Here is a 19,456-nt window from a genome sequence, read left to right as displayed (position 1 = left end):
TACCATGAACTCCGAATTCCAAAAGTCCTACGAGGACATGTACCCGTACGAGATGCATCAAGACCTATTGGAGAGGTATCACCAAAACGCGAGACAAGAGAGGTACGAGATTTTCACTAACATGATTTCCGCAAAGATGGGTCATGGAGAATCTCTTACCGTGCACTTGCAAAAGATGCAAAGGTATGTTGACCGCCTCCGCAAGTTAAATGTTGACTTCGGTGAGGATTTGGCGATCGACATGGTGCTTCACTCTTTGCCTCCGATGTACAACCAATTTAGGATGACCTACCACATGAACAAAGAAGAGGTCACCCTAAGCAAGCTCCAAGGTCTCTTGAGGGTTGCTGAGAGCAACTTCAAGGACAAGTCTGTTGCACCCACTCCCAATCCGCCCGCTGCTCCTGTCTTGGCTATTGGACAAGGGAAGAAGAGGAAAGCTTCGTCGAAGAACCATCGCAAGGTGAAAGCCCGAGATGGTGCCTCTTCTAGTGGGACCAAAGTTGATCCCGCCAAGCCCTGCTCTAACCCGAAGGAGGCAGAGTGCCACCACTGCCACAAGATAGGACATTGGAAGAGAAGCTGCCCGGATTACCTGCAAGCTATCAAAGAAGGAAAGATCAAGCCATCTTTCGCAGGTATATATACAATCAAATCTAACGATTCTAATCATGCTATTTCTTGGGTTCTTGATACCGGTTGTGGTTATCACATTTGTTCTAATGTGCAGGGACTAAGAAGAAGTAGGGATGTGGAACAAGGAAGGATCAATCTAATCATGGGGAACAGAAGATCGTCGCCTGTGACCAAGATTGGAGTGTACTCCTTAGTGCTTAGGAATAGTTTAGTTTTAGATTTGAACAATTGTTGCTATTCGCCAGAAATGGCAAGAAACATCATTTCATTTCATGGTTTATATAGACAAGGATTTAGATTTTCTTTTAATAATGAGAATGGTTCTATTTTGGCTTATCTAAATGGTGTCTTTTACTTTGAAGCTATACCATGTAATGGAATATATGAAACCATTATGATTGTTGATAACTTAGGAAATGATGTTTTGAATGTTGATTCTTCCACTAGTATGGATAAAGCATCCTTGTGGCATTGTCGTCTTGGACATGTCAACAAGAAACGCATAGCCCAACTCCAAAAGGATGGAGTGTTGGAGTCATTCGACCTTAGGGAAGATGACACATGCGAGTCTTGTTTGCTTGGAAAGATGACTAAGTCGCCCTTCACAAGTACTTGTGAAAGGGGCGAGGGTCTATTGGACCTAATACATACCGATGTATGTGGACCATTTAGATCAACCACGAAGGATGGGAACCGATTCTATGTGACTTTTACCGATGACTATAGTAGATATGGGTATATCTACTTAATCAAGCAAAAGTCAGACACCTTTGAAAAGTTCAAAGAGTTCAAGAATGAAGTGGAGAATCAATTGGGCAGGAAAATCAAGATGCTTCGATCCGATCGAGGAGGAGAGTACCTAAGTCTTGAATTCCACGATTATCTCAAGGAGTGTGGAATAGTTTCGCAATTGACGCCTCCTAGGACACCGCAGTTGAATGGTGTGGCAGAAAGGCGTAATCGAACCTTATTGGATATGGTTCGCTCTATGATGAGTCGTGCTTCGCTATCAATCTCTTTTTGGGGGTATGCCTTAGAGACTGCCGCCCATATCCTTAACCGAGTCCCTACTAAGAAGGTTGCCAAAACACCTCACGAGATGTGGACAGGGAAAACTCCCTCGTTGGCACATATCAAGGTTTGGGGTTGCGAGGCTTTCGTAAGACGAGATACTCACGACAAGCTTGAACCTCGAAGTGAGCGATGTATTTTCATCGGCTACCCGCAGACATCCTTTGGATATCTCTTTTATAGACCGAAGGACAATGTTGTCTTCGTTGCAAGGAGAGGAGTTTTCCGAGAGCGAGAACTCATAAGCCAAGGAGACAGTGGGAGGCAAATCGAGCTTGAAGAGATTCAAGAGTCGATAGATGAAGGAACCTCTACCGCTGGCACTCAACCCGAGGAGGAAACTCCGGTTGAACCCATTGACGAATCCTTACCTCTTAGACGTTCCGATAGAGTTAGAGTTCTACCCCAGTTTTATGGTTTTCATATTACTACCGAAGGGGACACGTATATTAGTGATGGTACACTAGTAAACCTTGATGAACCTAATAGCTATAAGGAAGCCATGGCAGGCCCGGAGTCTGCAAAATGGAAAGAGGCAATGGATAGCGAGATCCAATCCATGTATGATAACCAAGTTTGGAATTTGGTTGATTTTGTGCCCGGACGTAAGACCGTTGGGTGCAAATGGATCTTCAAGAAGAAGACCGACGTGGATGGAAACGTACACACATATAAAGCACGATTGGTTGCGAAGGGCTTTACTCAAACTCCTGGAGTTGACTATGATGAGACCTTCTCACCAGTTGCGAAGATTAAATCTATTAGAGTGATGCTAGCTATTGCCGCATTTCATGATTATGAGATTTGGCAAATGGATGTCAAGACCGCTTTCCTTAATGGGAAGCTGGCTGAGGATGTGTACATGGCTCAGCCCGAAGGGTTTGTGGATCCGAAGCATCCGAATAGAGTGTGTAAGCTTGAGAAGTCCATTTATGGACTTAAACAAGCGTCTCGCAGATGGAATCTTTGCTTCGATGAGAAAGTCAAAGAGTTTGGATTTGTACGAAGCGAAGACGAGTCTTGTGTATATGTCAAAGCCAGTGGGAGTGTAGTAAGCTTTCTCGTTCTATATGTCGATGACATATTGCTCATAGGAAACGACATCCCGACTCTGCAGGAGGTTAAGTCCTGGCTCGGGAAGTGCTTCGCTATGAAGGACCTCGGAGAAGCTTCTTACATTTTGGGAATAAGGATAGTGAGAGAAAGAAGTAAGAGACTAATTGGACTTAGTCAGAACACTTACTTGGAGAAGGTACTGAAACGTTTTAGTATGGAAAACTCAAAGAAGGGAGAACTACCGATACAAAGTAATGCCAAATTGAGTAAGACTCAAAGTCCGAGTACCGAAGCCGAGAAAGCAGAAATGAGCCGAGTACCATACGCTTCCGCAGTTGGCTCAATCATGTACGCTATGACTTGTACTCGCCCTGATGTAGCCTTCGCTTTGAGCATGGTTAGCAGATATCAAGGGAATCCTGGCAAAGCACATTGGATTGCGGTGAAGAATATCCTTAAGTACCTTCGGAGGACAAAGGAATGGTTCTTAGTCCTCGGAGGGAGTGATGACTTGAAGGTGCGAGGGTATAGTGACGCCAGTTTTCAAACCGACAGGGACAACTACCGTTCGCAGTCGGGCTGGGTCTTTACCCTAAATGGAGGAGCAGTGACTTGGAAGAGTTCCAAGCAAGAGACCGTAGCTGATTCAACGTGCGAATCAGAGTACATTGCAGCGAGCGAAGCGTCGAAGGAGGCAATATGGCTAAAGAACTTCATCGGTGATCTTGGAGTCGTACCTGCCATAAAGGAGCCCATGGAGATTTTCTGTGATAACGAAGGTGCGGTTGCCTTAACCAAGGAACCGAGGGATCATGGTAGATCAAGACATATCGACAGAAAATATCACTTCATCAGACATCGTGTAGAAGAAGGACAACTCGTAGTGAAGAGGATATCATCAGAAGATAACCCAGCAGATCCGCTTACGAAGGGACTGAGTAGGGTTAAGCACTTGCAGCATGCTAGGAGTATTGGGCTGAAGGATGATATTAGCATAGATTAGATAGTATTAGAAACATGTAATAGATAAATGTAAATTGACATTTGATGATTAAATAAAGGAGTTTTATTTATGAGTAATGTTACTATCTTATGTTAATTGTTTAAGCTATTGTTTCACTTTGCATGTTTTGACTTCCGGAATAATTGAGGTTATTAGGAATAATCGAATTATTCAAATAGTCCACAATCGTTCATATGTTGGGAGTAGATATGAAAGAAGATTGTCATGAATTGGTGTGTAGAGTGTTTAAATGGTGTTAGACATAGCAAAGGATTGCTGCAACGTTCATGAGTGCTTATGAACTAGTTTTGAGCATTGGAATAAACCCGCGCTTGCTGGAATGACCTTGTGGAATAAGATATAAGAGGTGATCGCAAGACGATAATATCATATAGTCTTAAAACCTAGATATATGGTTTATTATTTGTTAATTGATTGTACATTGATAATGCGAAAACGCATCAGTAACTTGATGTTATAAAACGTATTGTTGTGTATAGTTGGTTAATGAATAAGTAAATGCATATAAGTCGAAGTTTATCTGTAACTTTTATCTAAGAAGGTAAAAGCGATATCTCGGCCGCTCGATGATTTGATTTGACTTATGTGCCGGGCCCGGTCAGAACTGAATTGATGTGTTCGATTAAGTTCTATGTCAAATAAATCAGAGATCGAGAAACCTAAATGCTTGACTAACCATTCCATAGGATTGTCAGCATGATATCTAACAGAGGACTGTACGTTCCCTTATCTAAAGGACAAGATTGATTAGATCAGAGTTGACAGCGTCTTTGAGAGCTATGATTGCAAACCGAATTGTACTTGTATAGTTACTAGACTTATCCAAGTGGGAGACTGTTGGAATAGTGTCTAAGGCTATAACTATATCCGGTTGTGCATGGTCCTTTTGGGTTGCCTTCACCATAGCAACTTGATAGGATGATTAAGAGAGAGTAAATATTATTAATATATTATGTGAATAATATAATGAATAATATATTGTTATTTGATTAATATAAGTCATAGAATTAATTTGGTGACTTAAAGAGATTAATTAAATAAAGGGGTATAAACTGTCAATTGTTTGATAGTTAAGCTTTAGACTGTAAATCCATTTGGATATGGTTTGGATGGATTCTAAGAGCTTTAGGAAAGCTTAAATCGTCCATATACTTATCTAAGGAATGGATTTGGATAGCCTTAAGAGAAGATTATCTGATAGGGACTTATCTGTAATCATTAAGGAATCTACAAGTATAAATAGACCCCATGGCTGATGGAATTCGATACTTGACCTAAAGTAAGGAACCTCTGGTCGAAATTCCTCCCCTCTCCTCTCTCCCAAATCATCCTCCTTGCTTTGGTGTTTGTAAGCCATTAGAGGAGTGACATTTGTGACTCTAGAAGCTCCAAGACCTCAAGATCAACAAGGAACTCAAAGGTATGATTCTAGATCTGTTTTAGTGTTCTTGTCTAACCTAATTAGTAATTAGAAGTCTTGGATTCAAAGCATGTTTATTAGAAAGCCTAGATCCAAGCATTAGGGTTTTGCATGCGCACATAGGAAAGTTCTTATGGCTAAAACCCATCAACTTTGATATAACTTTTTGGAGGTTAATTAATCATCCTTTTCTTTATTTTCTTAATCCAATGTTAAGTATCAATATGATGGTTAATTGAGTGAAGATACTGTTCTTTTTGTATCGGGAATGAATGTCATTATCCTATTAAGAACACTTTACGGAAAATAATGGCTTAAGAAAGGTTAAAAACCCCTCTCAAAGGATTCTTAGTAGAATACCACGCATTCCAATGGATTCTTTCAGATTACAGGTAAATCCATTTGGATTTTACAAATCCTCATATTATCGAGATTTCTCAGAAGTCGCAACACTTGGCTTTTTTTTTCTTTCTTTTGGTCCATTCACATACTACCAACATGAAGTTGATTTTCAGCGATTCCAACCTTTTAAGTTCATACCAAGTAATAATGTTTGGGTCTTGGTTTAATAAAAGACCCAATTTTTAGCTATTATTTATTAAATTATTGATCTTAAAATCAGACATATGATGTTTGTAAGATGTTGTTAACCATACGTTAAAGTTAAAAAAAATAGTATTTTAGATGGAAAATTTATGTTATATGTTAATGCATGGTAGTGCACCCCAAAGAAACTACTATTCTCTTATATATAAAAAATCAATTGCTTGCCAATCTTGTTGTAATTTATCGAATTCAAGTGAAGAACTTAAGTTTGTAAGAGTATTAAAGCTTTGAAATAAAAATAAAATTAATTTCATGGAGTTGATTGATTTAGGTTTCTTTTGATGATAAAATTTAGTTTTTTATTTATGTTTTGAGTTTCAATTATTTTAGATTTGTACTTCAACTCGTTTCACACTAAAATATTGCACTTTCTAAAACGTATTGTATTATAGCATTATACTTTCCCATTCTTGCTATACATAAGTTGAATTGATTTTTTTTCGTTTTAAATAGGAGTGCAACTAGAGTAGTAAAGCACCGAGATATAGTTTTATATATCAAAGAGATGTTTTTACATATTTTTAATATTCTCAATTATGTTTGAATATTTTTGTTATGTGAATAGTTTTATCTTAATATTTATCTATTATCCGAATAAATCTTCTTCTCTAATAAAAGAGTCTTTTTGCCATGTGGCATCACTATTTTACCATTCATCTCTTTTATTCTGGTCCTTTAATTCGTTGACTTCATTCATTCCTGAAAATCAGGAATTCAAAATATATCTAATTGTGTTCCTCCAATTTCACCCGCATCCCTTATATCTCGATCATTCCCTCTTATAGATTCACCCTCAATTCAAGGTATCCATCTTTCTCCTTCATAACTCCACTTTGCTCCTTCAAACCGCAAAATTTTAAATTCTATTGCTTCAAGGGTTTTGGTTCTTGTCGCCGAACTTAACGATAGTCGTATCTCTACCGGTGGCGGATTCAATGTATGGGAAGGGGAATGCATGGCCCCCACTTAAAAGTGGGCCCTAGTAGGAATACATATTAAAAAAAAAAACTCAGCTTATAGTCCTCACTCAAAATAGATCGGTTCCCACTACTCCCACTCATTCTCACTTCTCTCTCTTCTAATTTTTCACTCCTGATTTTTCACCTCTTTCATTTGAGTTTTGACATGGCTGGAAGCATACAAAATGTAGTGAATCAGTAACACAAATTAACACTCCACAGCCACCGGAATTTAGTACTCCACAGCCGTCGGCACCTTCTACAATCGTCGGAACTAATCACTGCTGCACAATGCCGCTGCCAACGCAGTGACAAACTTCGCTCGCTACCTGCTGACGAACACCATCTACCGCCGCGTGCAAATGGACCACCATCGTATAATTTTGCTATCCACCTTCATCGTAAGTTTATTCCCTTAATTTTGGTTGATTTTCCAAAATGGGTTTGATTTGATGAACCGGTTTGAATGGTTTACGAATTCTGATTTGGGATTTTTGATTGGTAAACTGATTGTATTTTGATTTAACACTCTCAAAAGATTAATTTGATGGATGATTTAATTTGGCTTGGTTTGCTTTTGATGGTTATCTGGGACAGGGGAAATGAACTAAGGTTAACAGAGATTGAAAAAATTAATTTTTTTAAACTGTTTTGTTTAATGGTGTTTTCTAATTAAGTGTTTTGTATTTGTTTAATGTATAATGGTCGTGGTAATTGTGTTTAACATTGTTTAATTTTTTTTTTGTTTAACCCAATAACAGGCGCAATGGAAAGATTTTACAGTAGAACATCCACATCAGGACCATATTCAGTTGAAATTCCGCAACCTAGTTTTATTCCACTGATACCGAATGAAATTGATTCAAGTGACATTTCTTGGGATCCGGCTGATAGGAAAAAAAATTTAGATTATCACCCTAATCAAAGAGACAATATAATACGAAAATATTTGTTTAAAGGACCATGTCAACCGCGTATTAAAAAATATCATGTAAGAATGTTTGGAAATAGGGGAAGTCGTTTTAATCTGGCATGGTATGATGAATACAGTGATTGGTTAGAGTATAGTGCAAGAGCAGATGAAGCCTTTTGTTTGTGTTGTTATTTATTTAAAGATGAACAAAATAAAAGGGGTGGGGGTGATGCTTTTGTGACAGAAGGCTTTACAAGTTGGAATAAACTAGAAAGGCTTAAGACTCATGAGGGGGAAACTATTAATAGTTTCCATTATATTGCACTTAAAAAATGTGGAGACTTAATGAGACAAAATCAATCAATTGCTACAGCTCTTCATAAGCAAAATGAGGTTGCTAAAAGTGAACATTGAATCCGATTAAATGCTTCCATTGATGCTTGTAGATGTTTATTGAAATGTGCATTACCTTTTTGTGGTCACGATGAGTCTGAAATGTCTCTTTTTAGAGGAAATTCTTGGAAGTATATAATTTGATTCGGGATCAAAATGAGAGTGTATTTAAAGTTACATTCTTAAATGCTTCAGGGAATAATCAAATGGTGGCTCCATGTATTCAAAAAGATATTGCTCATTGTTTTGCACCAGAAGTACTTAAATCAATTTTTGAAGAAATTGGTGATGATGTTTTTGCTTTATTAGTTGACAAGTCCAGCGATATATCCAAAAAGGAACAAATGGCGGTAGTCTTGAGATATTTTACATGTGGGATTGTTAAAGAAAGGTTTATTGGTCTTGTTCATGTGAAAGAAACATTTGCGTTATCTTTAAAATCTGCTATTGACTCTTTATTTTCAGAATATGGATTGAGTTTAACGAAGGTCATGTTGGATTAGTGTCTAAGTCCATAACTATTTTGGTATGTACTTGACCCGATTATAAGCATGGTCCTTTTGGGTTTCCTTCACCATAGCAATATGTAGGATGAATTAAGGAGAGAAAGGTTTAATTATGATTTATTAATACATTATAAGAATAATATATTAAAGGAGAAATCATATTGTTTAATTAATATTAGTCAATAATTAATTAAGAATTAATTTTGTGGCTAAAAGAGATTAATTAACCTTAAGGGTCTTATTCTGTAATTATAAGATAATTACACAGATGGGCTTATAGACTCCATAGAAGGAGGAGTAGACGAATTCTATGGGGAAACCCATTAGAAATCATCCAAGGCTTCTAAAGAAGGAGTTCATGGGATGCTTAGGGCTTAAGCAGTCAAATTAGGGTTTCCTAGCTTGATAACCCTAATAGTCTAAGTATATAAGGAGCCCTTAGGAATCAAAAAAGTGGATAACACTTCCTTTTAGGGTTTCCAGCCATTTTTGGTGCCTCCCTTCTCATCCCTCTTCATCCAAGTTGCTTAGTGGTGTTTGTGACTCCATTAGAGGTGCAGCACTTGAGGCACTGAGCTTTCTGAAGCCAAGGATTGATTGTTATTGCTATATAACAATAAAAGGTTAGATCTAAACCCTATTTTATGTTAATATGATTAATTGTATGCTAGATGTAGGGTTTATGGCTTTGGATAATCAATTGCATGTTCATTAGACAAACTAGATCCAAAGCTATTAAGGTTTGCATGTACACCATAGGAATGATGTATTGCTCGAAATTCCTCAGTGGTATCAGAGCCTAGGGCTGTTTGTTAGTGAATTTGATGCTTATTTGAATGAAAAATCGAAATTTTTGACTTTTTGGGGTTGGAATCGCCGAGTCCACTGGGTACTCGACAAGTCCAGTCCTGACTCGACGAGTCAGCGGGTCTGACAACTATATTTCGCGATTTTCTTGCCTTTTTGTTGTGGGATAATTACCAAAACGTTTTTTATTGATAAAAATCGGATTTTTATGATATTGGGTGATTATCGTTGCCAAAATAAAAGATATCTTCATATTAATTAAATAAGTATTTCCTTATATGATTAAATTTAATTATTTGAATTATTTGGTGAATTATCTTGCAAGAAATTGGACTAGGTCAAAATTAGATAACCACCAATTAATTGTTAATTGCCTTATTTGAATTTTTGATCTAGAATGTTCTTGATAAAGTTTGAAAAAGTTTCAAATTACTCCCTTTAGGTTTGATAGTTTAAATTTGAACTTAAAAGTTTTGTTTTTGAAATTTAAATAAGTTAAACCCTAATTTTTTGAAAAGTTTCAAAACCTACCCTCAAGTTTTGGATTTTAAAATTTAATTAAAAGTCTTAATTTGAAAATTTTAAATTCTAAAACCCAAGTATTTTGAAAAGTTCAAATTACACCCTTATGATTTTATTAATTAATTAAGGTGTATAATTAAAAGAGATTTAATAAGCCCATAAAGTTTTAATTTATATTTAATTAAATTAAAAGTATAATTTACTAAATTTTACCACCTAGTTTTTTAAAAAGTGTAAAATACACCCTATACTATATATAACATTAAAATTCTAATATTATATATATGTATGAGTAAAAAGTCAGTCTTACGATTAGTAGGCCTCATTCATGAAGCTGGTCTATAAGGTGTTTAAGGAAATTGCCTATAAAATGGCGATTGAATAGGGTATCCACTCTTACCCACCGCACTCTTGACTAGTGGAGGGTCGTTAGTCGAACGGGTAGGATAGGACGAAACCTTCCATTATAAGTATAATGAAGTACAAAGTAACTAAATGTTTTAAATTCCCAAATCATAGTTACTTTAGGCAAAATGTGAAATTGTATGCTAATCCATGGAATGACACTTTGCACCCTTGCCGAGACGTTAGTGGAGCGTGTGTGGTTAACCGACACACTAATTTGGGTTTGGCATTGGTAGCGAAGGGTGACTCGATGTTTGTCATAGATCAATGGAGCGTGTGTGGCTGACCAGCACATTGATTAGGTGATAGTAGCATTGAGTGCACCACATAGATTCATATGGTTATTCACACCTTGTTTGTGATCCTCGGCATCCCAGTCGCAAACTTGAAGGGCATAATCAAGATTAAACATGCCATTGAAAAGTTCAATGAATCTCAAAAGATCTAGGAGTTTCAATTCAGTTAAAACTTAAACTTCACTTTCGTTTTTCATGGTGGAAATTGGTAAATAGTCATTTACCTACCTTCAAATATTCTGCAACTAGATTATGGCATCCCTCTTCTAGGTTGTAGAGTATTGTTTTGGATCCTAGCCTTGATGTTTCATTTTGGGTGTTACATCAAGGATTCTTATCAACTGACTTGATTTTTCTCCCGTTTTGTAGATGTCTGAATCTTACAATGGTCTTCCTAAATCCTTTGGAACAAGCTTTCCAAATGAAGATGACGTTCCGAGATACGATCAAGGAAATGAGAGTCATGCTTCACTTCCTCCACCTCCTCCAATTGTTCTCCCTGACCTACAAGTTCAAAGGCTTGAAAAGTTCAAGCTCACTCAAGCCCTTTTGGCAAGTAAATACGAAGATGGGAAACCTGTGTGTGCACACGTCTTGGAGATGAAGTCACACATTGATAGGTTAAGGATGTTGGGTGTCGATATCTCAGAGATGTTGGCTGTTGACTGGGTTCTTCAGTCACTTCCTGATTCATATAGTGAGTTTGTACGAGAGTATTATATGATAGTTCACGACCTGACCCTCATTGATTTGACCTATTTGCTTATTGCTGCTGAATCAGCGATGATTTGGCTCAATGGTCAAGCAAACTTGATTGGTCGATCAAACTCCCATACTTCATTGGAGACTGGCAACATTGAAAGTCTAGAAAGGACTGAGCAAGAGATTGTCCCATGTAATGTGCCAAGGGAATCCATATGATTTTATTGCCAAGAGAAGGGGCATTGGAGACAAAGCTACCCTGTTTACCTGAGAGATCTAAGAGATGGGAAAGTCAAGACGTATGGCTCTACTTCAGGTAAAAATCCATTAACTAACTCTATAAGTTCCTATTTTTGATTCTTAATACATGATGTGATAAGATTACATTTTGATGTTTTGCAGGATCGAAGAAATGAAAGGAAGCTTAAGGAAGAAGCATGCTGAATCTGATCACGAAGAAATGGATTTCTATCGCATGGATTCAAAGATCGGATTTTTGAGCTGCTACTTTAGAGTTAGGGTAGATTGCTAAGAAATATGTAATAGCATAGTTTTTCAGTTGAATTGCATAGTAAGGACAATTTTTTCCGCAATAAAATAAAATTTGATTTTATCTTATTTATTTATCCTTGCAATGGCATGTATGAAAAATTGATGTTTGAAGGTTTCTATTATTAAAAATAATGGATTTGATTCTTAATTATGTTATTTGTGGAAATGTCGAGAATTTTCCAAATAAGGAGAGTTTCTCATCGCCCAAGTTGCAATTGGACAGAAACTTGGAATCATACAACTTGGTTGTGTGATGAATGAGAAACTTTATAATTGGAAATTCAAGAGTAATTCATTGACAAAGAGTCAAGTGAAGGACTAGGAGATCGAGTTCACAATGTTGTGCATCAATCAAGTCCACCACAAGAGTGATAAAGATATTCGTCATGATTTACTAAAGTTTAGTAAATATGATTATACTTATAAGATTAAGTGTAACTCTGAGTTAATTGAAAAGGTTTCAATGAATGGCAGAACGAATAAGAAGAGTCAAGAAGGCAAAAAGATAAAATTTTCTCTGTTCTAAGAAGAAGGGAGACTACTTATTATTGTGTTTTATGATAAAGTCTTAATGATTAAGAATCATATCTCAATTGGTCCTCTAAGTGAGTCTTAGTACATTTGTATGTATAAGAATAGGAATCAGGAATTGTGGAAATGGTTAAATCAAGAAGTCAATCATACTTCGTTCCAATATCAAATCTTAGAGTCATACTCCAAGATTGCAAATTGAGTGACACGTCTTTAGTAGGTTTATAACACTCAACAAATGTGGAATTTGGAATTTTTTTTTTATTCTTGCACATTTGAAATTGCTAAATTGTGCTGTCTTGGATAAGACAAAGACCAACTAGGGCCAATTATGTGAAGTGTTTTGTCTTGATAACAACTACACTAACTCTTGAATATTTGTTTTGCCTACGAAAGTTTCCTGACAAGAGAATCATATATGTCAAGAGGTTAGTGGGAGTTTTTATGATCTTGAAAAAGGTTTCAAGAACAAATCAAGAATAACCCTTATCGATCATCACTAGCACACGACTTGAGGTTTACAACCTATCGTGTTGACATTATTTTGTTTCTGTGCCATTCCAATTGAGTTAATTATGTATGTGAGTTCTATGAGTTCTCATTTGAATCCATAAAGACAAAGGGCCTTGATCGATGGAAAGTACATTGATATGTAAGGATAAGTTGCTAAACTACTTGGAAGACATGGTGGGCACTCGTGTTACCAGAAGGCTAGAAATCAATAAAGTTCAATCCATATGAGTTTGGATTTGTCGCAAACTTGGTTTTGGCAAATTCACATGGATAGGAACTCATACACCATAAAACCTAAGTGTCATAAGATTCCCTCCTTCATGAAAATGACTGTGAGGAAATGTTTTCACTAAGAGAGATTTTAAGAAGATAGAAATTGTGAAAATTGTTTTCTCAAATTCGATTATGGTTACGGCATCCCTTTCCATAGTTAGAATTGTGAGATTTGGCAATTAGTCTAACATTTGGGACTTATTGATATAAGTTCTTAATTATTTAGACACACATATGAGCTATCTAAGGCAAAGGTGTACAAGTTTAAGAAGCTTAGATAAAGGCTTATCGAAGCATCTGGTATTAAAAATATGAACTTCAGAAATTCAATAGGTATTGTTTTCTGGAAGTTCAGTTGTTTTCTGAATACATGTCAAAGCTAGTGGGAGCATAAGTGTTATGCTTATGTGATAATAATCATCATGATAGTGGTAGCATAAGTGTTATGTTTGTATGATTATTATGGCAAGTATTTCAAGTTAGCAATATTAATTATAGAAAAACAAAGATTCAATTTGCAAAGTTGCATGGGTTGAAAAGTTGTTTTTGCTATAATTAAGGGAGAGAATATTATACTTCGTTTCAAAATCTAAAGCTTACATTGAGAAATTTTAATAAATTTAGTCAAAGGATACATAGTGTGTTCTTAAATTTCAGTTATGATTACAGCATCCCTCTTCATAGTTCGAATTGTGAGAACGTGACATATAAAATATTATGGTAAAATATTGATAAAGTATCATATCTTTATGTAAGACATTATGCATCGTGTCCCATACGCTTCGGGTATAGGATCAATTGAAAATGCTATAATATTTGACCATTCTCAAATTTTCCAAATGTCTAGCGCATTAAGAGGGAAAAAGGACTAGAATCGGTTTTGACTAAAATAATTAAACAACTATCAAAGGACGATCCAAAGTTCGCTGAGGATTGGTCACTTGTGAGTAGTTGGAAGTATGGTATTGGATTGACCATATTAACATTATTATGAATAGATAAGATTCTATTAAGAATGAGTTTAGACATAGCACAAGTTTGTTGCAGAGTTCATGAGTGCTTTAATAGGATTAGAGTATTAGATTAAACCCACGCTCACAAGAATCACTTCATGGATTTCATCACGAGTGATTGTGAGTCGATAATATTGTATATCCTTGAAACTGAGACATGTAAGCTATTATTTGATGGTCGGTTGCACATTGATGATAAGTAAACGCACCAGTAACTTGGTGTTATAAAAATTGTTGTTGTGTGTGATTCGATGAGTGAGTACCAGCGAGCATTTGAGTCAAATTTTATCCATTCCTTTTACCCAAAGTAGGATAAAAGAAATATTTGTGGGCCCCTCGATGATTTAGTGATGACACCTAAGCGCTTCGCCAAGCCGGGACTAAGTTAATGTGTTCAACTGTAGTCTGTTGTCACTTGTCATAAATCGGAACTCGGGAAACAGTATAGAGAGAATGATTGAAATTCATGTCTTGTGTCTATACGATATCTTGAGAATGGAGGAATATATGATCCCTTATCTAAAGGACACACATATCTGATAAGATCAGAGTTGACAACGGCTTATGAAAGCTATGATTGCTGATCAGGTTCTGAAGTCATACGGAAAATAGTTATTAGACTTATCCAAGTGGGAGACTGTTGGATTAGTGTCTAAGTCCATAACTATTTTGGTATGTACTTGACCCGATTATGAGCATGGTCCTTTTGGGTTGCCTTCACCATAGAAATATGTATGATGAATTAAGGAGAGAAAGGTTTAATTATGATTTATTAATATATTATAAGAATAATATATTAAAGGAGAAATCATATTGTTTAATTAATATTAGTCAATAATTAATTAAGAATTAATTTTGTGGCTAAAAGAGATTAATTAAACTTAAGGGACTTATTGTGTAATTATAAGATAATTACATAGATGGGCTTATGGACTCGATAGAAGGAGTAGTGGAAGATTTCTATGGGGAAACCCATTAGAAATCGTCCAAGGCTTCTAAAGAAGGAGTCCATGGGCTGCTTAGGGCTTAAGCAGTCAAATTAGGGTTTCCTAGCTTGATAACCCTAATAGCCTAAGTATATAAGGAGCCCTTAGGCACCAAAAAGTGGCTAACACTTCCTTTAGGGTTTCCAGCCGTTTTTGGTGCCTCCCTTCTCGTCCCTCTTCATGCAAGTTGCTTAGTGGTGTTTGTGAATCCATTAGAGGTGCAACACTTGAGGCACTGAGCTTTCTGAAGCCAAGGATTGATTGTTATTGCTATATAACAATCAAAGGTTAGATCTAAATCCTATTTTATGTTAATATGATTAATTGTATGCTAGATCTTGGGTTTATGGCTTTGGATACTCAGTTTCATGTTCATTAGACAAACTATATCCAAAGCTATTAGGGTTTGCATGTACACCATAGGAATGATGTATTGCTCGAAACCCCTCAGGTCAGGGGTCAAAGTTATGATGGAGCAAGCAATATGAGTGGGAACTTTAATGGACTAAAATCTTTAATCATGAAGGAAAATACCTCTGCATATTATGTTCATTGCTTTGCTCACCAACTTCAGCTAGTTATTGTCGTAGTAGCAAAAAAACATCACGACACTGGAGTTGTTTTTGATATGATAGTTGTTCTAATGAATGTTGTGTGTGCTTCATTTAAACGAACAAATATGTTTCATGAAAGTAAAAAAGATAAACTAGAAGAATCCATCAGTCGTGGTGAAACTGAAACTGGAAGTGGATTAAACCAAGAACTTTCTCTTACTAGGGTCGGAGATACGCGTTGGAATTCTCATTACAAAACTTTATCGCGTTTGGTTGGTTTGTTTTCATCTGTTACTGATGTGGTTAAATATATTGAAGATGAAGGCCTTAATGGTTTTAGTCAACGTCAAGCAAGTGGTCTTCGAATATATATTCGATCATTTGGTTTTGTGTTCCACTTGCAGTTGATGTTGAAAATTTTGGGGATCACAAACATAATGTCGCAAGCTCTTCAAAGAAAGGATCAAAGATATTGTGAATGCTATAAGCTTGGTGAAATCAACCACTTCAACATTAAAAAATATGAGAAATGATGGGTTTGATGCACTTATATTGGATATCACCTCTTTTTGTGAGAATAATAACATTCAAATGGTGAACATGGAGGAAGTTTATGTTAATCCAAGAGCCTGAAGACAATACACCAATATCACCAATCAACATTATTACGAGTTTTTTGTTGTTTTAACATGGTTTTGGATATGAAAATTCACATGATTCATTTTGTGACTTTCACCCATCAAAGTTACGGAAGTTGATCGATTTCTATCCATACGATTTTAGCTTTAAAGATAGGTTGAATATTCTAAATGAACTTTCGACCCCACTTTTATGCAACAAGATGCAAGATTTGCTACTTTGAAGAGTATATCCGACCTTTCTAAAGTGATGGTGGAAAGAAATATGTATCTTAACTTTCCTTTGGTTTATCGGTTATTGAAGTTGTCATTGCTTTTGTCAGTTGCAACCGCAACGGTGGAGAGATTATTTTCGGCGATGATGCTTGTCAAATTAGATTTGCGGAATCAGATTTCGGATGAATTTTTAAATGATTGTGTAATTTGTGCACTTGAAAGAGAAGGATTTTCCAATGTTACCAATGAAAGTATTATCAAACGTTTCTTAGCTATGTCTCCTCGTAGATTTCAATTGTAAAATGACATTTACTTGAATGTTTTAATGTTATTCTACTTTTAAGTATTTATTATTATTATGACTTTCACTGGAATCCAAGCAATCAAAATACCCCATTTTTTCTAACAAAATTTGAAGTATTCTGTGAAAATGGTGAATGGAGAATTTGTGAAGGACATAACCAGCAAGTTTGAAAAGTTGGTGAATTTTGAAGGGAAAGATTTATGTAGATGGTTGAAGAAGATGTATGTCTTCCTAACTACTCTAAAATTGGTGTATGTTCTAAGTACACCAATGCCTGAATACGCTGAAGATGGACCCTTGGAAGAAAATAAGAGGAGATCAAAGTGAGAAAGAACGATGGCTACATCCGTTGTGGCCACATTCTTAATGGTATATGGCTCTCTATTTGATGGTTATCAAAATGTCAAATTTACAAAGGAACTATGGCAAAAGATGCTTATAGTAAGAAGTTTTTGGTCAATAATTTCATGAGTTACAAGATGATTGATACTAAGCCTGTTATGAAACAATTTCATGAAATGTTAAGGATTTTAGGACACTTTGTCCAACATACTCTGAAAATGGATGAAGCCATTTTGTGGTTGTCATCATTGATATACTACCTCCTTCCTAGAAAGAGTTTAAAAGGAAGAGTTAACTTTGGTTCAACTTGGAAGTCATTTAAGGATTGAAGAGTCTTTAAGGACTCAAGAACTTTACAATAATCCAAAATACAATAACCAAGTTGGCAGTTCTTCTTTGAATATAGTGGAAGGTGATGGATCAAAGAATTCGAACAAGTATAAAGGCAAAAGGAAGTGCAAAGGAAAAGATGATAAATCTTCCAAGAAAAGGTCTAAACTGGTGTGTTAGAACTGTAACAAATCTAGACATTTCAAGAAGCATTGTCGTGTTCGTAAACTACATAAAGAGGCTGATCCAAGTGGGTTAAAGGATCTAGAAAAGCAATAAGGTTAGAATTCTAATTTAGTTCATAATTTTATTTGTGTTCAGAATTATATTTCTGTAATTTTTGAGCATTTTGTATGCATGATGATAATGTTGCTTAGTGGGTTGATTCTAGTGCAACGAGTCATGTTTTGAAGGATCTTAGTTAGTTTAAAGAATGTCAACCAGTTAAAGATGGATCTGTTGTGAAGATGGGCAATGTTGAAACTAAACGAATCAAAGGATTAAGTTGTGTATTACTTAATTTTACTTATGAAAGAATGTTTGTGTTTAGACAATGTGTTGTATGTGTAACATCCTACAAATTCATCTTGGGTTCTTAGGTTAGTAAATTAAATTAATGAAAAATAATTTATATGGTTAAATCATCAATGGATAATCATATCATTATTTCATATGTAGTTTAGAAAGTTAGAAGTGAAAATAGTAAAATTTCAAAAGTTAAAGGACCAAAAGTGTAAAGTCGGCAAAGTAAGTTTGACTAAAGGTTTGAGCCACTTAATGGAAGGTGGATCATTATATTTAAAAAAATGTAAGAATATGGACTTATTATGACAAAACTTACTAAAATCACAAATGTTGAAGCTCGGTGGGTTTTATCCAAAATGCATGGACTAGAGGGACCAAATGTATAAAAAAGTAGAAAATAAGATACATACCCTCTCCTTTCATTTCCAAGATTTGTGTTCTTGCATCTAAGAGACCCTATTATGGAGATTTTCCTTCTCCTTTCCATCTAGTGTTTACTCCAAGTGGGGAACTAAGCAAGCAAGCAAAGAAGATAAGGAATCAAAACTAGCAGGTAAAAAATCTCCTCCCTATTTAGTCAATAAATTGATTTTATGAAGTGGGTAAAATCCCAAAATTTGATGAGATACAATGATTATTATTTGGTTTTCTAACATCCCTTTAGTGTTTTCCATGGTTCTAATCTCAATCCAATCATCCCATTGATGGATTTGATGATTTGGGTAAAAAGCTCTATGAACCCTAAAAATCTAATTTTGGGTAATTGCAAATGATAATAACTTGGTATTGGGTTCTATGACCTAGATGATATTTGATAGCACCAAATCCAATTGGAATGCTCAAATTCATCCATGATAGTGGAATCAAGCATAAGCATGGATTTGAATTGTTTTGGGGGAAATTGTGATGAAAACAAAGAAAACCTTCGTATGTGAGGATTTAATGGGTATATGATTCTTATAAACATGATTTGATACTAATAATATGATTTGAATGCAAAAACAGGAAAACTTGAATGATCTTTAGTTGAATTTATGGAATATTTGGTCATAAAGGCATTTTAGGAATTTGTTATAGAATTGGACAATCTCTTTATTGTTAAGAGCTTGGTATGGGATTTGATTGGGTTACAACATGTTATATACACTTTACAACATTTAATGATGAATTAAATGATTTGGGAATAAGTAATATTGGTTAAAGATTGTTATTGTGGTCTTAACCCTTTCAATTGAGTGTTTATAAACATTTAGAGTATAGTAATGGAATTGAGTATTCCATATTTAAATTAAGCACTTACAATGGAGTTGTTTTCGGTTTTATGTACTTAACAAAATTCATATGGGTATTCCACGAGTTAGGA

At 35.6% G+C, this 19,456-nt stretch overlaps 1 pseudogene; it reads left to right on the top strand.

The window, feature by feature from the left end:
• Window positions 1-7,538: 7,538 nt before the first annotated feature.
• LOC145067763 (uncharacterized) lies at window positions 7,539-17,223 on the top strand (annotated as a pseudogene).
• Window positions 17,224-19,456: the final 2,233 nt, after the last annotated feature.

The sequence above is a fragment of the Lactuca serriola genome, chromosome 8 (assembly GCF_051521515.1).
Source record: "Lactuca serriola cultivar US96UC23 chromosome 8, Lser_US96UC23_V15, whole genome shotgun sequence".
Classification (NCBI taxonomy): domain Eukaryota; kingdom Viridiplantae; phylum Streptophyta; class Magnoliopsida; order Asterales; family Asteraceae; genus Lactuca; species Lactuca serriola.
This window is presented reverse-complemented; position numbering and strand designations above follow the sequence as displayed.